The following is a 7,808-nucleotide window of genomic DNA, read 5'->3' as shown; positions in this document are numbered from 1 at the left end:
TCATCCTAACCTTTGCGTGGTACAGTGTCTCAAGGACTACGAGGTTAGTACTGCTTCTTTACATTCAGATATGCAAGGTCAATTGTTAATTGCTTTACAAAAGCCATTTCGCCCTGTGACTCCAGCTACTTTAGCACGCTGGGTAAAATGGCTCATGTCGGAAGCTGGCATTGATGTGTCTGTGTTTGGTGCACATTCTGCCCGTGGGGCGATGGCTTCTAAAGCTTTCTCCTTGGGTGTCACTCTTTTTGACATTATGAAGGCAGCGGATTGGTCATCTGATTCAGTTTTTAAAAAGTTTTATTATAAACCTATTGATCATATTGCTTCTGTGGTGGTGTCTTAGCTTTGAACAAGCATAATTGGAGCCTCCTGTCCTGACATAGAATTCAAAATTTGCAAACATACGTGACAAGAATTTTCAATTCTATTAAGGACAAGGAGGCGAGGATTATCCCACCCATTGTAATTGATTTGCATTGTTATTTGCTGTACACTGTATTGCTGATGTTGCAACACTCTATCATTCCTTGTTTTTTCCCTCCCTGGTTGATATTCTATTCTCTTGCACTGCTTGGATGTTACGGCTCTATGTCTCTTTTCAGGTTCTGACCCGAAGTAGAGCTTGCCGGTGCCATCCGTCTGAGTTTTCCTGCTTTCCTGGTTCAGGGACCCAGAGTTCTTCTACTGCCTGCTTCCTGCTCCTTTGGACATCTGCGGCGTGTTTTGTTCTGTTCCTATTGGTCTACGTTGGATTACCTTATTGGACTTGAACTGTTCCTCGACAAAGAAAGAGGAAGAAGGACTAGCATTATGACCTTTTATACAATATACTCTATGGTTGTTCCCTAGTGTTCATGGGAAGTTTTTTGTTACCATAATTGGCTGCTGAGCATTTCATATAAAGAAATGAGAAAAGCATAATCCTCGCCTCCTTGTCCTTAATAGAATTGAAAATTCTTGTCACGTATGTTTGCAAATTTTGAATTACTCATCATCAAATCATAGCTGCCAAGATTTTAGATCGCTTATGTGTCCCATTTCTGTGGTTTCAGTGCATGAATGAATGATATTCTAATACTGAATGTGTGACACCTCATATCAATGGTTAGTATTTGTGTCTCTTTTAGTTTTCTATGACAGACACAGTGTCGGCTGCCTTCAATAAAAAAAGCATCGGTAAATGCATTTGGTTTTGTCTATGTGATTAATAAGCTATTTTTAGGTCGAGCAGTCAAGACCTTTATACTTTAGTATATACTTATATGTGCATGTACTTTGTGGGATCTGCAGATCAGCCCTAGGACTTGTCTGCTTCTGCGTCAGGACTTTTTTTCTGTTCAACTGCCTCTACTTAACTGTCTTGATAGAAACGACCAGTAGAGGTCAGTTAAATACCAGAATTGCTTTCTGCTTGTTCAACTGCCTCTATTTAACTGGGGAAAGTGTGCATGACCGTTTTGGGCTGCCCAAGAGGGCTGATCAAACAGTCACTGTGCACTTAGGAGGGTTGTACCCTCCTACTTTGCTCTTCAGCCCCCCCTCACACCAGCTGCTGCAGCAGGAGGACAAAATAGCAATGATAATAACTCTACGTTTTTATCATTTTTTATTTTTTCCTTTCTTTTGCTGCATCCAGGCAGAGGGGCGATGATCCTCCACCTTAGAGGACGATCCGCCACTGGGATAAACAGACAGCATATGTATCATAGCGCTTCAAAGTGAATCGCCTTTAAGTGCTTCATGTCTAGAAAAAGCCAAGACTTGTAAACAACAAGGGTTCCCTGTTAGAGCAAGTGACAATCAACCCCTAGGTCAGGGAATAAATCTGAGGAAAAAACTACCTAGGCAGTAATTCGAAAATGTCAGACAATATTGTAAAGACCAACACTGGAAAATGAACAGTTTCTAAGTAGTAACAAAATTTATTACAGTCACATAAAAAAATACATGTATCTTACATCAATAATTAAAAATATACCTTCCTTAGAAAGTACATATACATAAAAATTCGTGAACATGAGCGAATAAGTTGTGTGTCGACGCGTTTCGGCGGCCAGCGCCTTTCTCAAGACAGTTTACAACTTTCTAACACAAAAGTGAAACTAGACAACGATTCACGACACAGTGGTTAGAATTTCACACTGTGGGGATCCATGTGGTGCTTAAGATAGAGTTACCGCTTCGGTTTGTGAACAATTCTTATCAACTAAGTTTGCAGTTCTATTATCGTAGACAGGTATACATGTGCCTCAGCAATATGGCTGATTAGGTCTATGTTGCCAGGAATCACGGACTTCCTGCACACGGAGCTTTAAAATTTCGACGCCTCCACAATCTGATTAGACCTTTAAGGCTTGAAGTTACCGGGTGGTTTTTAAAATCACGACCGTTTTTGATGTAAGGTCTGATGTTCGGTATGTTGCTTAGTCGCCGTGCTCGGTTCCAAGCCTCCAATGTCGGCTCTTTAAATTTCGATGCTATCGCACAATGATGATGAAAACACGTAGAGATGATAAATGCTGCTCGAAGAGTTCCTGTAGTTTCTTGGATGAAAACCGCATGGAGGCGGACGTCTTACTCCGTCGAGTTCCGTGATGAAGATGTTTTTCCTTAGAAAAAGCCAAGAACAGGGGCTGCACCGGGATGATCAGATGCATGAAGAGCACACTGCCACAAAATAAATAACTATGCACTTTCAATCCCAAACAAGGAAAGATGGTGGAGGTGGGTGGAAATCAAACAGTAGGCATTAGCAGGAGGGCGAGAATGGGGGTGGGGCAAACATTGACCAGGGGGAGGAGGGCAAGGAGTGGAGGGGTGCAGCACAAGTGTGCAGCGGGTAGTGGGTAGAGAGAAGTAACAACGGACAGGGTATGAGACTAAGAGCGAGACAGAGGTACAGGGGAAAAAGCGCAAGGGCATGCTCATAGCACGAAAGAGACAGCAAGCGAAAACGAGAGAAAGAGTGAAGAAGGAGTCACAGAGAGAGAGAGAAAAAGATTGGGAGAGAGAGAGAGATGGACAGCCAGACGAAGCAGTGAAAGAAAACAGAAGGCAACTATGAAAGCAGAAGAGACTGAGAGGGAGCAAATGAGAGACAGCAAACAAAAAAGAATCCAGTTTCCATCAAAATTTTAAAAGATTCCAAACATAAAATGAGTTGCTCACCTTTATGAGGGGAGGGGGTACAATTGTGCTGTCTTTCCCTTTCCTGGTTGCTACAGGCAGGTCTACACCATCAAGAGAAATAAAAGTACCAAAACCAACCCATTCAGTGCCCCAATCAAAATACATTGTGTAAGTTTTGCATTTGGATGCAACCAATTTCATATCATAGTCTCTGTAACACGAGACAGCAGAGGATTCTATGTGATTATGAGTGCAGGTAAGCATAAACAATACTAAAGAACTGCAGACAACGGAGGCAAAAGCAACACCAGTTTAACACCACCCATACAAGTGCATGGTTTAACAAGCATTGGAAATGCAATAGGTCTCGCATTAGAAAAGTTGGAGTTATTTGTCTTGTAAATGACATATTTTATTTATTTGTTGGTTTTTAAAATTGCTAAATTGATGGCTTTGTCATTTACAATGCCAATAATTATAACTTTCGCGAATGTGACACCTATAGCATTTGGAATGCAACATGTTTTGTATTTACGTGACTTAGATGGCAGCTCTGGTCGTTAGGCCACATCTCTAGAGAGCAGGAGAGTGCAGCAGGGGAGAGAAGCACAGCAATGCAATAGGTCTCGCATTAGGAAAGTTTGAGCTATTGGTATTGTAAAGGACACATTTTTTATTTATGTGCTTGTTTTGAAAATAGCGAAATTAATAGCTTTGTTATTTACAATGCCAATAGTGTTATCTTTCGCAAATGTGACACCTATTGTAACACAATATGTGTTGTGAGGGTGAGTGAGGGTGAGGGTGAGGGGTTGAGGGTGAGGGGTTGAGGGTGAGTGAGGGTGAGGGGTTGACGGTGAGTGAGGGTGAGGGGTTGAGGGTGAGTGAGGGTGAGGGGTTGAGGGTGAGGGGTTGAGGGTGAGTGAGGGTGAGGGTGAGTGAGGGTGAGGGGTTGAGGGTGAGTGAGGGTGAGGGGTTGAGGGTGAGTGAGGGTGAGGGTGGGTGAGGGTGAGGGTGAGGGGTTGAGGGTGAGTGAGGGTGAGGGTGAGGGTGAGGGTGAGTGAGGGTGAGGGTGAGGGTGAGGGGTTGAGGGTGAGTGAGGGTGAGGGTGAGTGAGGGTGAGGGTGAGTGAGGGTGAGGGTGAGGGGTTGAGGGTGAGTGAGGGTGAGTGAGAGTTAGGGTGAGTGAGGGGTTGAGGGTGAGGGGTTGAGGGTGAGTGAGGGTGAGGGTGAGGGTGAGGGGTTGAGGGTGAGTGAGGGTGAGGGTGAGGGTGAGTGAGGGTGAGGGTGAGGGGTTGAGGATGGGTGAGGGGTTGAGGGTGAGTGAGGGTGAGGGTGAGTGAGGGTGAGGGTGAGTGAGGGTGAGGGTGAGTGAGGGTGAGGGTGAGGGTGAGTGAGGGTGAGGGTGAGTGAGGGTGAGGGGTTGAGGGTGAGTGAGGGTGAGTGAGGGTGAGGGTGAGTGAGGGTGAGGGGTTGAGGGTGAGTGAGGGTGAGGGGTTGAGGGTGAGTGAGGGTGAGTGAAGGTGAGGGTGAGTGAGGGTGAGGGTGAGTGAGGGTGAGGGTGAGTGAGGGTGAGGGTGAGTGAGGGTGAGTGAGGGTGAGGGTGAGTGAGGGTGAGTAAGGGTGAGGGGTTGAGGGTGAGTGAGGGTGAGGGTGAGTGAGGGTGAGGGTGAGTGAGGGTGAGGGGTTGAGGGTGAGTGAGGGTGAGGGGTTGAGGGTGAGTGAGGGTGAGGGTGAGGGTGAGTGAGGGTGAGGGTGAGGGGTTGAGGGTGAGTGAGGGTGAGGGTGAGTGAGGGTGAGGGTGAGGGGTTGAGGGTGGGTGAGGGGTTGAGGGTGGGTGAGGGGTTGAGGGTGGGTGAGGGTGAGGGTGAGTGAGGGTGAGGGGTTGAGGGTGAGTGAGGGTGAGGGTGAGTGAGGGTGAGGGGTTGAGGGTGAGTGAGGGTGAGGGTGAGTGAGGGTGAGGGTGAGTGAGGGTGAGGGTGAGGGGGTGAGGGTGAGTGAGGGTGAGTGAGAGTGAGGGTGAGTGAGGGGTTGAGGGTGAGGGGTTGAGGGTGAGTGAGGGTGAGGGTGAGGGGTTGAGGGTGAGTGAGGGTGAGGGGTTGAGGGTGAGTGAGGGTGAGGGTGGGTGAGGGTGAGTGAGGGTGAGGGGTTGAGGGTGAGTGATGGTGAGTGAGGGTGAGGGGTTGAGGGTGAGTGAGGGTGAGGGTGAGTGAGGGTGAGTGATGGTGAGGGTGAGTGAGGGTGAGGGTGAGTGAGGGTGAGTGAGGGTGAGGGGTTGAGGGTGAGTGAGGGTGAGGGTGAGTGAGGGTGAGGGTGAGTGAGGGTGAGGGGTTGAGGGTGAGTGAGGGTGAGGGGTTGAGGGTGAGGGTGAGTGAGGGTGAGGGTGAGTGAGGGTGAGTGAGGGTGAGGGTGAGTGAGGGTGAGGGTGAGTGAGGGTGAGGGTGAGTGAGGGTGAGGGGTTGAGGGTGAGTGAGGGTGAGGGTGAGTGAGGGTGAGGGTGAGTGAGGGTGAGGGGTTGAGGGTGAGTGAGGGTGAGGGGTTGAGGGTGAGTGAGGGTGAGGGGGAGGGTGAGGGTGAGTGAGGGTGAGGGGTTGAGGGTGAGGGGTTGAGGGTGAGTGAGGGTGAGGGTGAGTGAGGGTGAGGGGTTGAGGGTGGGTGAGGGGTTGAGGGTGAGTGAGGGTGAGGGTGAGTGAGGGTGAGGGTGAGGGGTTGAGGGTGAGTGAGGGTGAGTGAGGGTGAGGGGTTGAGGGTGAGTGAGGGTGAGTGAGGGTGAGGGTGAGGGGTTGAGGGTGAGTGAGGGTGAGTGAGAGTGAGGGTGAGTGAGGGGTTGAGGGTGAGGGGTTGAGGGTGAGTGAGGGTGAGGGTGAGGGGTTGAGGGTGAGTGAGGGTGAGGGGTTGAGGGTGAGTGAGGGTGAGGGTGAGGGTGGGTGAGGGTGAGGGGTTGAGGGTGAGTGAGGGTGAGGGGTTGAGGGTGAGTAAGGGTGAGGGTGAGTGAGGGTGAGGGTGAGTGAGGGTGAGGGTGAGGGTGAGTGAGGGTGAGGGTGAGTGAGGGTGAGGGTGAGTGAGGGTGAGGGTGAGTGAGGGTGAGTGAGGGTGAGGGTGAGTGAGGGTGAGTGAGGGTGAGGGTGAGTGAGGGTGAGGGTGAGTGAGGGTGAGTGAGGGTGAGGGGTTGAGGGTGAGTGAGGGTGAGGGGTTGAGGGTGAGTGAGGGTGAGGGTGAGTGAGGGTGAGGGTGAGTGAGGGTGAGGGTGAGTGAGGGTGAGGGTGAATGAGGGTGAGTGAGGGTGAGGGGTTGAGGGTGAGTGAGGGTGAGGGTGAGTGAGGGTGAGGGTGAGTGAGGGTGAGTGAGGGTGAGGGGTTGAGGGTGAGTGAGGGTGAGGGTGAGTGAGGGTGAGGGGTTGAGGGTGAGTGAAGGTGAGGGTGAGCGAGGGTGAGTGTGAGGGGAGATGTATATGGGCATATAACGAGAAAGCGAAAGTGAAAGAACAGGTGATGTGGAGGACTCAGAGGTAATCAGAACGGAGCCGAACGCAGAGGAGATGGCTTCGAGCTCCAGTACAGGTAGAGAGAGGAATGACAAGGACACGAGGGCAGCTTGGGAAGGACTTCTGCTGATTACCTTCAAGTACCGTCTTCCACTGCCAAGTAAACTGCTCTCAGGACAGAAAGGGCAGAGGGGGAGCATGAAACAGAAGACAGGTATAGTGACTAAGCAAAGGGCAGGGCGACAAACAAGAATAATGATCATACGGATAGGGGTTCAAAGGCGGCAAGGATGAGGCTCATGAAATTACGCGTTGGCAATTTGGATAAATACATTAAATGATTACGTTAAACAGAGTAGGCTATAGCCAGAGAGAGGAGGCATGCAGGGAAAGAAGTTAAGGCAAGAGGGAATCCAGGCCAGACTCTCCTGCTCTGGATTCATAATAGAGTGTGAAGAGGGTTATTAGATGACGTGCAATATTAGGATGTAAAACTGTTAACAAAAAAAACCTTTAGAACTAAACATTTTTACGCAATAAAGTGCTATAGTAGTTTGATGCACTAAAATCACACTAACGCTGCTATGATTGGTTCCTGGCAGTGCTCTTTGCAACCAGACTGGAGATGCATATGAAGCGGTACTGATTCTCACAAGAATGAAAACTGGTCTAATGAACAGACTATATGTTTACAGACTCATCTATGAAACAGCAACTTTGTTACCCACAAAAACATAACTAAAACAGACAATAGGTCCAGGTCATTGTTGAGATTGCACACAAAAACTTAAGACACCGAAGGGGAGACACACGGCGGGCAGGGGAGGGGGCGGAGCGGGGAGAGCGGCATGAGGGTGTGAAGCAGCCGGGGCCTTTGAAGTGTAGCTAAGCTTCACTTCAAAGGTATGGGAGGAGTGTGGCTTTGGGAACAGATAGCGATTTGGTGATGTGCACGCGCATTTTAGGTCAATGCGCTTGCGCATTGACCTAAAAGCGCACGGGCACAGCACCAAATCGCCACAGTTAGTTAAACTTTGTTTAAAGCCCTATAGTCTCGCTTCTCTCAATGCGCATGCGCATTGATAGGTCACGAGACCTAAAAATATGACCTATGGTGAAATGATGCAGCACTTTTCAACATCCACCTCATACCATGGCAGTGAGACTGGGAGCTGCAAGTGCTGGTAAGTAGT

The sequence above is a fragment of the Lissotriton helveticus genome, chromosome 7 (assembly GCF_964261635.1).
Source record: "Lissotriton helveticus chromosome 7, aLisHel1.1, whole genome shotgun sequence".
NCBI lineage: Eukaryota > Metazoa > Chordata > Amphibia > Caudata > Salamandridae > Lissotriton > Lissotriton helveticus.
This window is presented reverse-complemented; position numbering follows the sequence as displayed.